General features: G+C 45.6%; 1 protein-coding gene across 2 annotated transcripts in view; it reads left to right on the top strand.

Annotated features, from left to right (window-relative positions):
• The window catches only part of LOC127932194 (protein Wnt-4a), a 41,784-nt gene that overhangs the window by 2,216 nt on the left and 24,772 nt on the right, over nucleotides 1-14,796 (top strand). Inside the window, exon 1 of one of the 2 annotated variants that reach the window (XM_052526863.1) lies at nucleotides 8-151. The exons of the other annotated variant lie outside the window; for it this stretch is intronic. The gene's annotated coding sequence lies outside the window, so the exon portion shown is untranslated. Of the gene's footprint in view, nucleotides 1-7; nucleotides 152-14,796 lie in introns of those variants that run through there. 2 annotated transcript variants of the gene reach the window in all.

The following is a 14,796-nucleotide window of genomic DNA, read 5'->3' on the forward strand; positions in this document are numbered from 1 at the left end:
TGTTTGAGGGATCCAACCGGGAGCATGTACAGCTCTCCCCCTCACCCCTGAACCCATAGCCCCGTGTCCCGGGGCCCGGTAGGAGACCTGTCAGGTGGGAACAGCATTGATAGACGAGAGAGGAAACACCGCGGAGGAAAACTTTCTCTAGGTCAGATCATGTAAACAGTCACTGGCGTGATACATTTAAATGAGGCCTATGTATTGGCCTGGCCTATTTTGCACAATAATACAAATATGTATGTAGGTCAGGTAGCCTACATTTTGAAGGTATATGGACAAAATGTTAATTAATTTGTACATTTTATTAAAGAGGTTTGAAATTCGAAAGTAATACCCTAATTTTGGCATCGAAATCATGGGCATATAACTGTGGATCTTTATACACATTAATACAAATCTATCCACAATATGTCTCATGAATGAATCGAATATGATCGAATAGATTATTTCGAGCTACTGAGCATGTCATCATGCTGGTATTATTTCCCAGAGTTATTTCCTTATTAATGTATGTTATGCAGGCTCATTGAACAAGAGCAGGAGATTTAAACATTATTTAACGAAAAATAGCTGTTTTCGAGGAAAGGGTCGATTTAGAATAATTGTCCACATTTTGTAGACGTCTATATAAAAAAACAATTCCTGAAACATGTTCAACTTGTTATGGCTCAACGCATTTTAATTGTCTTGCCTAACGCAGAAAAAAACAAATAGCCTAAATGATTTCTATAGGCCTATGTTCTCTTGGTGATCTCAATAATCTTTTAAATACTTGTGTTGTTCTTTGCTGAAATCGAAAAGGCCTGTAGCGACATGCAGATATACATTTAAATTATCCTACAGGTAATAGCTGATACAATTGTTTAATACGTAACTCAATGACGTCATCATGATTTCCAAGTCGATCCAATTATTTATTTACGTTTTTAGTGACGGTGTTTCATTTTATCATGCACGTTAGTCAGTGTAGGCTATTCTAACATTATCATTCTATTGAACATTGTCAGCGGATGGAATAGTTATTCAATTATTAGAACAATTATTAGGACACATTTTGGGGGGATAACCTAATTGCATGCTTTTTTTGCCTTTTTGGCTCTTCAAAACAACAAAGAGAAAATCATTGATTCCAATTTAGGATACAATTCGTTAAGCCTGCTAAATCTCATGAATCTTTAAAATTGTCTTTCGAATTTGCTTAAGATTTTGGGTAAGCGAATTATTTTAGTCATAACAGTTTGATAGAGCACTGTTGAGTGAACTATTTGGTTTTGGCCTAAATCATTTTCTTATTGCCTGAAATCCCGTGTGAATTTCGGGTTCCCTCTCTAAACCACTCATCGGCTACTAAGCGCTGAGTCATGCTCCTACAGCCTCCCCAGAAGGCTGACTGGCCTGCAGTACTACTGTTCATTAGTTGATCTGTCAACACCTTCTTTTCACCCTCCTCTCCTTTTCCTTTCCTCTCCTAGCGCTAGCGACTTGCACCTGCTCGAGGCTCGAGGGGTTCCAGCTCCCAGGCCCGGTAAACAGCTGGCTCCTGTGTGTGTGTGTGTGTGTGTGTGTGTGTGAGGGGGATTAGACGCGTCATCATATAACTGACAGACGTCTGGCATGCGTCAAAGGGAAAGCGGAGTGCGTGCGACCCGTCAGCGGTTAGATGTGTTGGTTTCTTGCTTCAATTTCATTTATTTACTCAGCATAAGCCGCGTGAATTGCCCCTGGGGAGAAGATCATAATCCTCGTTTATTTGTTTTAGATTGGTCATCGCATTTGAAACTTCAAATCCATTGAGTAATTGTTTTTTAAACACCCATGCAGTGTTTTCATAGACTATTGCTTGACTTGATCTCCCAGTTTGAAGGAATATGCCACAGTAGCTACATATTAAAGGTGCTATATGTAGAATATCTTGTCCATGTGGAAGCTAGATGAATTGCAACAACTCTTAGGCTGAATATAAACAACTTTCCCCCTTCCCCGCATCCCATTTTCCACAACATCCAGGAAAGGTTAGCGTTATCCAACACCCCAAGGATCCCGGAGAGCATGGATCATGTAGGAGACTATTTAACTTTCAGTTTCCTCCACTAACTTCAAACAGCTTTATCATTTATTTATTTTTGTTATTGAAAAGATATTTCAAAGATATTAAAATTGTACAATGATTCCCTCCACAATTCAGTGCTTGTTTTCTCAAATAAACTGACATTCAGCAAAGATTGTAGAATTGTAGAAACCCAGAAATGACAGAGGGATTTCTAGATCGGCCCATTCTGCCAGTCTGCCATTGTTCGTTGTGCAGGAGGAGGAGATGACCATGCATTTGAGTGACACCAATGTAAGAGAGGGAGGGTGCAGTTTTCCCATCTTGACAACATACGCCGATCTGGCTTCTGTTGTCAAATAGAATGTCTGCATTTTAGAATGCGATTTTGTGAAAATATATTGTGAAGCAGTGTGATTCCACTATTACTGCAGATATATTATGGACATTTTCTGAAAAAAAATCTATATGTAACTCCTTTAACTTAGTAAAGACCATTAGCCTTTGAGGACCAATGTCAGTGGTGATTGAACCAAGCCGACCATGAACCTGCTGGTTTTAGAGAGAATAAACGATGGTCATGCTCTTCTAGTTAAAGCTGAACTATAAGTAAATATAAATTCAAAGACAATTAAATATTAAACTTAGTCTGTTATGATAAAGAATATGTTTTTATTTTACTGCGCCATGTTGGCTCTGTCAAATGACAAACCTGTTCAGGATTCTCTAGACTGTCTGATGAGGGTTTACACACTGTGAGCAGTACCACCTTTGTTCAGGATTCTCTAGACTGTCTGATGAGGGTTTACACACTGTGAGCAGTACCACCTTTGTTCAGGATTCTCTTGACTGTCTGATGAGGGTTTACACACTGTGAGCAGTACCACCTTTGTTCAGGATTCTCTTGACTGTCTGATGAGGGTTTACACACTGTGAGCAGTACCACCTTTGTTCAGGATTCTCTAGACTGTCTGATGAGGGTTCACACACTGTGAGCAGTACCACCTTTGAGCAGGATTCTCTAGACTGTCTGATGAGGGTTTACACACTGTGAGCAGTACCACCTTTGAGCAGGATTCTCTAGACTGTCTGATGAGGGTTTACACACTGTGAGCAGTACCACCTTTGAGCAGGATTCTCTAGACTGTCTGATGAGGGTTTACACACTGTGAGCAGTACCACCTTTGTTCAGGATTCTCTAGACTGTCTGATGAGGGTTTACACACTGTGAGCAGTACCATCTTTGAGCAGGATTCTTTAGACTGTCTGATGAGGGTTTACACACTGTGAGCAGTACCACCTTTGAGCAGGATTCTCTAGACTGTCTGATGAGGGTTTACACACTGTGAGCAGTACCACCTTTGAGCAGCATTGGTGTGTGTGAAATAGACTATAAGACCATGGTCAGTTGTGCTTCAGGCAGGCGATAAAGAGATGGCAGCTGATCAGTAACCAGAGAAAGCAGGGACCTTGGCGTTGCACTACACTGTGGCGCCTCACAAACAGACACACACACTACACTCAGACAACTGCAAACAGACACACACACTACATATATTATTATTATATTATTATATATTACTACACTCAGACACTGCAAACAGACACACACCACACACAGCAAATACAAATACCAGTGGTGATGAAGTGGTGTGATGAAGCTGTAGTTGTGTTGTCACATTCCTGTCCTCCTGTCAGCGGCCTGTCCCCAGACCCGCTGCCGCTCACTCTAATATGCTATGGCTAACCCACAGGCTAACCCACAGGCTAACCCACAGGCTAACCCACAGGCTAACCCACAGGCTAACCCACAGGCTAACCCACAGGCTAACCCACAGGCTAACACACAGGCTAACTCACAGGCTAACACACAGGCTAACACACAGGCTAACACACAGGCTAACATAGAGCCCTAATAATACCAGAGGAAAAGCACAACTGTATTGTGGATGTCTGATGAAACACACACACACACACACACACACACACACACACACACACACACACACACACACACACACACACACACACACACACACACACACACACACACACACACACACACACATAAAACACAAACACACACACACACAGCCGTCTCAACCTGTTGGGGCCAGGGGATTAGAAAACCAGGCGGGAGGTTAATTTCATAGCTTTTATTGCCTCTTCTCTTCTCTTCTTCTCTTCTCTTCTCTTCTCTTCTCTTCTCTTTCTTCTTCTCTTCTCTTCTCTTCTCTTCTCTTCTCTTCTCTTCTCTTCTCTACTGTGTGTGTGTGTGTGTGTGTGTGTGTGTGTGTGTGTGTGTGTGTGTGTGTGTGTGTGTGTGTGTGTGTGTGTGTGTGTGTGTGTGTGTGTGTGTGTGTGTGTGTGTGTGTGTGTGTGTGTGTGTGTGTGTGTGTGTATTTTCATGCTATGCCTGGTGCCTGCTCTGCTGCTGTCTCCACTAGTGCTCATTTTCCCCTAAAAATAACAGTCTCTGCCCACACCATGACCCCATCGCTAACACACACACACACATATATACGTTTGTGCGTGTGCACGTGCATGTGTGTGTGCTTGTCAATGCGTCATGGCAGCGGGATTGAGTTTTGCGGTAAGGGCGAGCTTGGCACGTGGTGTGTGTATGGTTAAATGCATGAGAGCATGGCTATTTGAAGCATTATTGGTCACAAATTTAGATAGGGACTTAAACAATAGACTGTTGTCTCCTCCTGGATCTCACCATGCTGAAATAGAATAGGGTTCTGTTCCTGACAGAGATAATAATAGAATAGGGTTCTGTTCCTGACAGAGAGAATAATAGAATAGGGTTCTGTTCCTGACAGAGAGAATAATAGAATAGGGTTCTGTTCCTGACAGAGAGAATAATAGAATAGGGTTCTGTTCCTGACAGAGAAGAATAGAATAGGGTTCTGTTCCTGACAGAGAGAATAATAGAATAGGGTTCTGTTCCTGACAGAGACAAGAATATAATAGGGTTCTGTTCCTGACAAGAATAGAATAGGGTTCTGTTCCTGACAGAGAGAATAATAGAATAGGGTTCTGTTCCTGACAGAGACAAGAATATAATAGGGTTCTGTTCCTGACAGAGACAAGAATAGAATAGGGTTCTGTTCCTGACAGAGAGAATAATAGAATAGGGTTCTGTTCCTGACAGAGACAAGAATATAATAGGGTTCTGTTCCTGACAGAGACAAGAATAAAATAGGGTTCTGTTCCTGACAGAGACAAGAATAGAATAGGGTTCTGTTCCTGACAGAGACAAGAATATAATAGGGTTCTGTTCCTGACAGAGACAAGAATAGAATAGGGTTCTGTTCCTGACAGAGACAAGAATAGAATAGGGTTCTGTTCCTGACAGAGATAATAATATAATAGGGTTCTGTTCCTGACAGAGACAAGAATAGAAGAGGGTTCTGTTCCTGACAGAGATAATAATAGAATAGGGTTCTGTTCCTGACAGAGATAATAATAGAATAGGGTTCTGTTCCTGACAGAGAGAATAATAGAATAGGGTTCTGTTCCTGACAGAGATAATAATAGAATAGGGTTCTGTTCCTGACAGAGATAATAATAGAATAGGGTTCTGTTCCTGACAGAGACAAGAATAGAATAGGGTTCTGTTCCTGACAGAGACAAGAATAGAATAGGGTTCTGTTCCTGACAGAGACAAGAATAGAATAGGGTTCTGTTCCTGACAGAGAGAATAATAGAATAGGGTTCTGTTTCTGACAGAGAGAATAATAGAACAGGGTTCTGTTCCTGACAGAGAGAATAATAGAATAGGGTTCTGTTCCTGACAGAGACAAGAATATAATAGGGTTCTGTTCCTGACAGAGACAAGAATAGAATCGGGTTCTGTTCCTGACAGAGGCAAGAATAGAATAGGGTTCTATTCCTGAGAGAGACAAGAATAGAATCGGGTTATGTTCCTGACAGAGACAAGAATAGAATCGGGTTCTGTTCCTGACAGAGGCAAGAATAGAATAGGGTTCTGTTCCTGACAGAGACAAGAATAGAATAGGGTTCTGTTCCTGACAGAGACAAGAATATAATAGGGTTCTGTTCCTGACAGAGGCAAGAATAGAATAGGGTTCTGTTCCTGACAGAGACAAGAATAGAATAGGGTTCTGTTCCTGACAGAGAGAAGAATATAATACAATCAATTATTCCTAGATCATAAATCAATGTTTCTGTCAAAGACAAACAAAAAATTCAAATAATGAAGTAATTAGTTAATATTATGGTTCTGTTCCTTTGCCGAGAAGTCACAAGGCTAAAAACAATTACCATAAACACACAGTAATTACATCAGAAACAATAACATGAACTTGACAAGTGTTTGTCATCACATACCGGAACAGTAGAAAGAAACGATGCAGACAGAGTGTGTGTGGATCATCAACTTCTGAACTCGCTGGTTTCAAATCTTCACAGAGCATATGTTAAGGTATATTTGAACAGACTGAACTTTATGTACTGTATGGAATTGAATGCTGTACTGACACCCTCATGTCAAATGGCAAAAGCCTTTCCTGTAAATCCAATCTGGATCCAGCAGCTCTGTTCATGTAGGCCTGCACAGTTCCTGCTCCACAGGAGCCATGATGGGGTATGAGTTTAGCTTGGGTCGGAGTCAGACTGAACATCAGCAGCTAAGAGTGAAAGCCAGGGTTCAGGTGTTGGGGTCAGAGTTCACTTTTAGGGTCAGTCTGAGTGAGTGTTGCTGTTGTTTGTTGGTTTGACCTGACTGGGGTGAGACAGTTAATGTTCTGACTAGGGGAGCTTCATCTTTCTCCTCTTTCCTCTGTCTCACTCTTCATTCCCCCACCTCCTCTTTCCCCTGTCTCACTCCTCATTCCCCCACCTCCTCTTTCCTCTGTCTCACTCTTCATTCCCCCACCTCCTCTTTCCCCTGTCTCACTCCTCATTCCCCCACCTCCTCTTTCCTCTGTCTCACTCCTCATTCCCCCACGTCCTCTTTCCCCTGTCTCACTCCTCATTCCCCCACCTCCTCTTTCCCCTGTCTCACTCCTCATTCCCCCACCTCCTCTTTCCCCTGTCTCACTCCTCATTCCCCCACCTCCTCTTTCCCCTGTCTCACTCCTCATTCCCCCACCTCCTCTTTCCCCTGTCTCACTCCTCATTCCCCCACCTCCTCTTTCCCCTGTCTCACTCCTCATTCCCCCACCTCCTCTTTCCCCTGTCTCACTCCTCATTCCCCCACCTCCTCTTTCCCCTGTCTCACTCCTCATTCCCCCACCTCCTCTTTCCTCTGTCTAACTCTTCATTCCCCCACCTCCTCTTTCCCCTGTCTCACTCCTCATTCCCCCACCTCCTCTTTCCCCTGTGTCAATCCTCATTCCCCCACCTCCTCTTTCCTCTGTCTCACTCCTCATTCCCCCACCTCCTCTTTCCCCTGTCTAACTCCTCATTCCCCCATCTCCTCTTTCCCCTGTCTAACTCCTCATTCCCCCATCTCCTCTTTCCTCTGTCTCACTCCTCATTCCCCCACCTCCTCTTTCCCCTGTCTTACTCCTCATTCCCCCACCTACTCTTTCCCCTGTCTCACTCCTCATCCCCCCACCTCCTCTTTCCCCTGTCTCACTCCTCATTCCCCCACCTCCTCTTTCCTCTGTCTCACTCCTCATTCCCCCACCTCCTCTTTCCCCTGTCTAACTCCTCATTCCCCCACCTACTCTTTCCCCTGTCTCACTCCTCATCCCTCCACCTCCTCTTTCCCCTGTCTCACTCCTCATTCCCCCACCTCCTCTTTCCTCTGTCTCACTCCTCATTCCCCACCTCCTCTTTCCTCTGTCTCACTCCTCATTCCCCCACCTCCTCTTTCTCTGTCTCCTCCTCATTCCCCCACCTCCTCTTTCCTCTGTCTCACTCCTCATTCCCCACCTCCTCTTTCCTCTGTCTCACTCCTCATTCCCCCAACTCTTCTTTCCCCTGTCTAACTCCTCATTCCCCCACCTCCTCTTTCCCCTGTCTCACTCCTCATTCCCCCCCACCTCCTCTTTCCTCTGTGTCAATCCTCATTCCCCACCTCCTCTTTCCTCTGTCTCACTCCTCATTCCCCCACCTCCTCTTTCCCCTGTCTAACTCCTCATTCCCCCACCTACTCTTTCCCCTGTCTCACTCCTCATCCCTCCACCTCCTCTTTCCCCTGTCTCACTCCTCATTCCCCCACCTCCTCTTTCCTCTGTCTCACTCCTCATTCCCCCACCTCCTCTTTCCTCTGTCTCACTCCTCATTCCCCCACCTCCTCTTTCCTCTGTCTCACTCCTCATTCCCCCACCTCCTCTTTCCTCTGTCTCACTCCTCATTCCCCCACCTCCTCTTTCCTCTGTCTCACTCCTCATTCCCCCAACTCTTCTTTCCCCTGTCTAACTCCTCATTCCCCCACCTCCTCTTTCCCCTGTCTCACTCCTCATTCCCCCACCTCCTCTTTCCTCTGTGTCAATCCTCATTCCCCCACCTCCTCTTTCCTCTGTCTCACTCCTCATTCCCCCACCTCCTCTTTCCCCTGTCTAACTCCTCATTCCCCCACCTACTCTTTCCCCTGTCTCACTCCTCATCCCTCCACCTCCTCTTTCCCCTGTCTCACTCCTCATTCCCCCACCTCCTCTTTCCTCTGTCTCACTCCTCATTCCCCCACCTCCTCTTTCCTCTGTCTCACTCCTCATTCCCCCACCTCCTCTTTCCTCTGTCTCACTCCTCATTCCCCCACCTCCTCTTTCCTCTGTCTCACTCCTCATTCCCCCACCTCCTCTTTCCTCTGTCTCACTCCTCATTCCCCCACCTCTTCTTTCCCCTGTCTCACTCCTCATTCCCCCACCTCCTCTTTCCCCTGTCTCACTCCTCATTCCCCCACCTCCTCTTTCCCCTGTCTCACTCCTCATTCCCCCACCTCCTCTTTCCTCTGTCTCACTCCTCATTCCCCCACCTCCTCTTTCCCCTGTCTAACTCCTCATTCCCCCACCACCTCTTTCCCCTGTCTCACTCCTCATTCCCCCAACTCCTATTTCCCCTGTCTCACTCCTCATTCCCCCACCTCCTCTTTCCTCTGTCTCACTCCTCATTCCCCCACCTCCTCTTTCCCCTGTCTAAATCCTCATTCCCCCACCTCCTCTTTCCTCTGTCTCACTCCTCATTCCCCCACCTACTCTTTCCCCTGTCTCACTCCTCATCCCCCCACCTCCTCTTTCCCCTGTCTCACTCCTCATTCCCCCACCTCCTCTTTCCTCTGTCTCACTCCTCATTCCCCCACCTCCTCTTTCCCCTGTCTAACTCCTCATTCCCCCACCTACTCTTTCCCCTGTATCACTCCTCATCCCTCCACCTCCTCTTTCCCCTGTCTCACTCCTCATTCCCCACCTCCTCTTTCCTCTGTCTCACTCCTCATTCCCCACCTCCTCTTTCCTTTGTCTCACTCCTCATTCCCCCACCTCCTCTTTCCTCTGTCTCACTCCTCATTCCCCCACCTCCTCTTTCCTCTGTCTCACTCCTCATTCCCCCACCTCCTCTTTCCTCTGTCTCACTCCTCATTCCCCCAACTCTTCTTTCCCCTGTCTAACTCCTCATTCCCCCACCTCCTCTTTCCCCTGTCTCACTCCTCATTCCCCCACCTCCTCTTTCCTCTGTCTCACTCCTCATTCCCCCACCTCCTCTTTCCCCTGTCTCACTCCTCATTCCCCCACCTCCTCTTTCCCCTGTCTAACTCCTCATTCCCCCACCTCCTCTTTCCCCTGTCTCACTCCTCATCCCTCCACCTCCTCTTTCCCCTGTTTCACTCCTCATTCCCCCACCTCCTCTTTCCTCTGTCTAACTCTTCATTCCCCCACCTCCTCTTTCCCCTGTCTCACTCCTCATTCCCCCACCTCCTCTTTCCCCTGTGTCAATCCTCATTCCCCCACCACCTCTTTCCTCTGTCTCACTCCTCATTCCCCCACCTCCTCTTTCCCCTGTCTAACTCCTCATTCCCCCACCTACTCTTTCCCCTGTCTCACTCCTCATCCCCCCACCTCCTCTTTCCCCTGTCTCACTCCTCATTCCCCCACCTCCTCTTTCCTCTGTCTCACTCCTCATTCCCCCACCTCCTCTTTCCTCTGTCTCACTCCTCATTCCCCCACCTCCTCTTTCCTCTGTCTCACTCCTCATTCCCCCACCTCCTCTTTCCTCTGTCTCACTCCTCATTCCCCCACCTCCTCTTTCCTCTGTCTCACTCCTCATTCCCCCAACTCTTCTTTCCCTGTCTAACTCCTCATTCCCCCCACCTCCTCTTTCCCCTGTCTCACTCCTCATTCCCCCACCTCCTCTTTCCTCTGTCTCACTCCTCATTCCCCCACCTCCTCTTTCCCCTGTCTCACTCCTCATTCCCCCACCTCCTCTTTCCCCTGTCTCACTCCTCATTCCCCCACCTCCTCTTTCCTGTCTCACTCCTCATTCCCCACCTCCTCTTTCCCCTGTCTTACTCCTCATTCCCCACCTACTCTTTCCCCTGTCTCACTCCTCATCCCCCACCTCCTCTTCCCCTGTCTCACTCCTCATTCCCCACCTCCTCTTTCATCTGTCTCACTCCTCATTCCCCACCTCCTCTTTCCCCTGTCTAACTCCTCATTCCCCACCTACTCTTTCCCCTGTCTCACTCCTCATCCCTCCACCTCCTCTTTCCCCTGTCTCACTCCTCATTCCCCCACCTCCTCTTTCCTCTGTCTCACTCCTCATTCCCCACCTCCTCTTTCCTCTGTCTCACTCCTCATTCCCCCACCTCCTCTTTCCTCTGTCTCACTCCTCATTCCCCACCTCCTCTTTCCTCTGTCTCACTCCTCATTCCCCCACCTCCTCTTTCCACTGTCTCACTCCTCATTCCCCCAACTCTTCTTTCCCCTGTCTAACTCCTCATTCCCCCACCTCCTCTTTCCCCTGTCTCACTCCTCATTCCCCCACCTCCTCTTTCCTCTGCCTCACTCCTCATTCCCCCACCTCCTCTTTCCCCTGTCTCACTCCTCATTCCCCCACCTCCTCATTCCTCTGTCTCACTCCTCATTCCCCCACCTCCTCATTCCTCTGTCTCACTCCTCATCCCCCACCTCTTTCCTCTGTCTCACTCCTCATTCCCCCACCTCTTTCCTCTGTCTCACTCCTCATTCCCCCACCTCCTCTTTCCTCTGTCTCACTCCTCATTCCCCCACCTCCTCTTTCCTCTGTTTCACTCCTCATTCCCCCACCTCCTCTTTCCTCTGTCTCACTCCTCATTCCCCCACCTCCTCTTTCCTCTGTCTCACTCCTCATTCCCCCACCTCCTCTTTCCTCTGTCTCACTCCTCATTCCCCCACCTCCTCTTTCCCCTGTCTCACTCCTCATTCCCCCACCTCCTCTTTCATCTGTCTCACTCCTCATTCCCCACCTCCTCTTTCCTCTGTCTCACTCCTCATTCCCCACCTCCTCTTTCCTCTGTCTCACTCCTCATTCCCCCACCTCCTCTTTTCTCTCGTATCTCCTTTTCCTCCTCCTTGACTCCTCTCCTCATCTCAGCCCATCTCCTGTGAATCTATGCAACTCTCTCATATCCTCTCCTCTTTTTCCTCCCTCCTCTCCTCTTTCTCCTCTCCTCCAACTACTAATATCCTCATCCACCTTGTTTTCCTTTTCTATATTCAGTATATATACAGTATAGTATAGTATACCCTCTTTCTGTAACAATCAGCTTGGATCACAAACCAAGGTACCTTTTTAAAGTTCAAAGAAATACTGTGTCAATATGAGAGCAAAGATGAGTACATTGTAATCGTTAGATTACAATCAAGTGAACAAATACCATTCTTTCAATGATAAAGTCAATATAGAATTTCTCTAAACTCTCAACGTAAATTGTCAAAATCAACAACAAAAAATAACAAAACAAGAATCTCAAAGCACAAATAGGCAATCACCCTTAAAAAACATGTTTTTGAAATATATATACACAGTTGAAGTTGGAAGTTTACATACACCTTACATACGCCAAATACATTTAATCCTGGTAAAAAAAAATCCCTGTTTTAGGTCAGTTAGGATCACCACTTTATTTTAAGAATGTGAAATGTCATAATAATAGTAGAGAGAATGATTTATTTCAGCTTTTATTGCTTTCATCACATTCCCAGTGGGTCAGAAGTTTACATTCACTCAATTGGTATTTGGTAGCATTGCCTTTAAATTGTTTAACTTGGGTCAAACGTTTTGGGTAGCCTGACACAAGCTTCCCACAATAAGTTGGGTGAATGTTGGCCCATTCCTCCTGACAGAGCTGGTGTAACTGAGTCAGGTTTGTAGGCCTCCTTGCTTGCACACGCTTTTTCAGTTATACCCACAAATCTTCTATGGGATTGAGGTCAGGGCTTTCTGATGGCCACTCCAATACCTTGACTTTGTTGTCCTTAAGCCATTTTGCCACAACTTTGGAAGTATGCTTGGGGTCATTGTCCATTTGGAAGAACCATTTGTGACCAAGCTTTCACTGCCTGACTGATGTCTTAAGATGTTGCTTCAATATATCCTCATCATTTTCCTACCTCATGATGCCCTCTATTTTGTGAAGTGCACTAGTCCCTCCTGAAGTAAAGCATCCTCACAACATGATGCTGCCACCCCCGTGCCTCACGGTTAGGATGGTGTTCTTCGGCTTGTCTTTACTCCTGTTGGACAAATGTTCCTGTGTTGGAAAATGGCCTCGTCCCAAAGGGCATTAAAACACTATTTCAATGACAGATGTGGATTGTTTGGATTGCAAGCCTCCTCCAAACACAACGATGGTCATTATGGCTAAACAGTTCTATTTCTGTTTCATCAGACCAGAGGACATTTCTCCAAAAAGTACCATCTTTGTCCCCATGTGCCATAGCAAACCGTAGTCTGGCTTTTTTTATGGCGATTTTGGAGTAGTGGCTTCTTCCTTGCTGAGCGGCCTTTCAGGTTATGTCGATATAGGACTCGTTTGACTGTCGAAAAAGCTACTTTTGTACCTGTTTCCTCCAGCATCTCCACAAGGTCCTTTGCTGTTGTTCTGGGATTGATTTGCACTTTTTGCACCAAAGTACGTTCATCTCTAGGAGACAGAACACGTGTCCTTCCTGGGCTGTATGACGGCTACGTGGTCCCATGGTGTTTATACTTGCATACTATTGTTTGTACAGATGAACGTGGTACCTTCAGGCGTTTGGAAATTGCTCCCAAGGATGAACCAGACTTGTGGAGGTCTCTAATTTATTTTCTGAGCTCTTGGCTGATTTCTTTTGATTTTCCCATGATGTCAAGCAAAGAGGCACTGAGTTGAAGGTAGGCCTTGAAATACATCCACAGGTACACCTCCAATTGGCTCAAATTATGTCAATTAGCCTATCAGAAGCTTCTAAAGCCATGACATTATTTTCTGGAATTTTCCGAGCTGTTTAAAGGCCGTCAACTTAGTGTATGTAAACCTCTGGCCCACTGGAATTGTGATACAGAGGTGAAATAATCTGTATGTAAACAATTGTTGGAAAAAAACAAAAAACAATTACTGGTGTCATGCACAAAGTTGATGTCCTAACCGACTTGCCAAAACTATAGTTTGTTAACAAGAAATGTGTGGAGTGGTTGAAAAACGAGTTTTAATGACTCCAACCTAAGTGAATGTAAACTTCCGACTTCAACTGTATACTGTATATAAGGTATACTGACTAGTAAGTTATATTGTATATTATATATATATATATATATATAAATAAATAAAGACTAATCAGTTGAATCCAGTTGAAAGCTATGATGCCTTATTGATGTCACTTGTTAAATCCACTTCAATCAGTGTAGATGAAGGGGAGGAGACAGGTTGAAGAATGATTTTAAAGCCTTGAGACAATTGAGAGATGGATTGTGTATATGTGCCATTCAGAGGGAGAATGGTCAAGACAAACTATATAAGTGACTTTGAACGGCGTATGGTAGTATGTGCCAGGCGCACCGGTTTGAGTGTGTCAAGAACAGCAAAGCTACTAGGTTTTTCACGCTTTTCTGTGTGTATCAAGAATGGTCCACCACCCAAAGGACATCCAGCCAACCTGACACAACTGTAGGAAGCATTGGAGTCAACATGGGCCAGCATCCCTGTGGAACGCTTTTGACACCTTATTGAATCCATGCCTCAACATTAGGAAGGTGTTCCTAATGTTTTGTACACATATTTATATTCAAGAAGGTGTTGCAAAAAAATCAACAGTAAACAGTATCACACTTCTATCTCCTCCACTCCTTCCTTTCCTTTTGCTTGACCTTTTCCTCCTCATCTGCATCATATTGCTGAGATTGTTATCATGGTCTTTACAATTACTCTTGAAATATGTCCTTGCTGTATATAAAATGTTTGCTGTATTGTAGTATAGCACCACAGCTGCCCAGATTCTCATAGATTCTAATGGAGTACATCTCAATAGTCTGAATCAGCGTCCTCTCCTCTCCTCTCCTCTCCTCTCCTCTCCTCTCTCCTCTCCTCTCCTCTCCTCTCCTCTCCTATCTACTCTGATAACATGATAAAAGTGAAACCAACATGAAATAAGCCAACCAGAACCAGTTCTTTAATTTTCACTCAAACTGGAGAAAAGGAGATGAGGATAGGAAACCACCACACTATTGAGATGCACCTGTTTTCTCTACTGACAATCAGGCTCTAAATTAATGCTTGTCAAATGTATCATTCTTTGCCCCTTTCCTTAAAATGCTTT

The sequence above is a fragment of the Oncorhynchus keta genome, chromosome 10, assembly GCF_023373465.1.
Source record: "Oncorhynchus keta strain PuntledgeMale-10-30-2019 chromosome 10, Oket_V2, whole genome shotgun sequence".
NCBI lineage: Eukaryota > Metazoa > Chordata > Actinopteri > Salmoniformes > Salmonidae > Oncorhynchus > Oncorhynchus keta.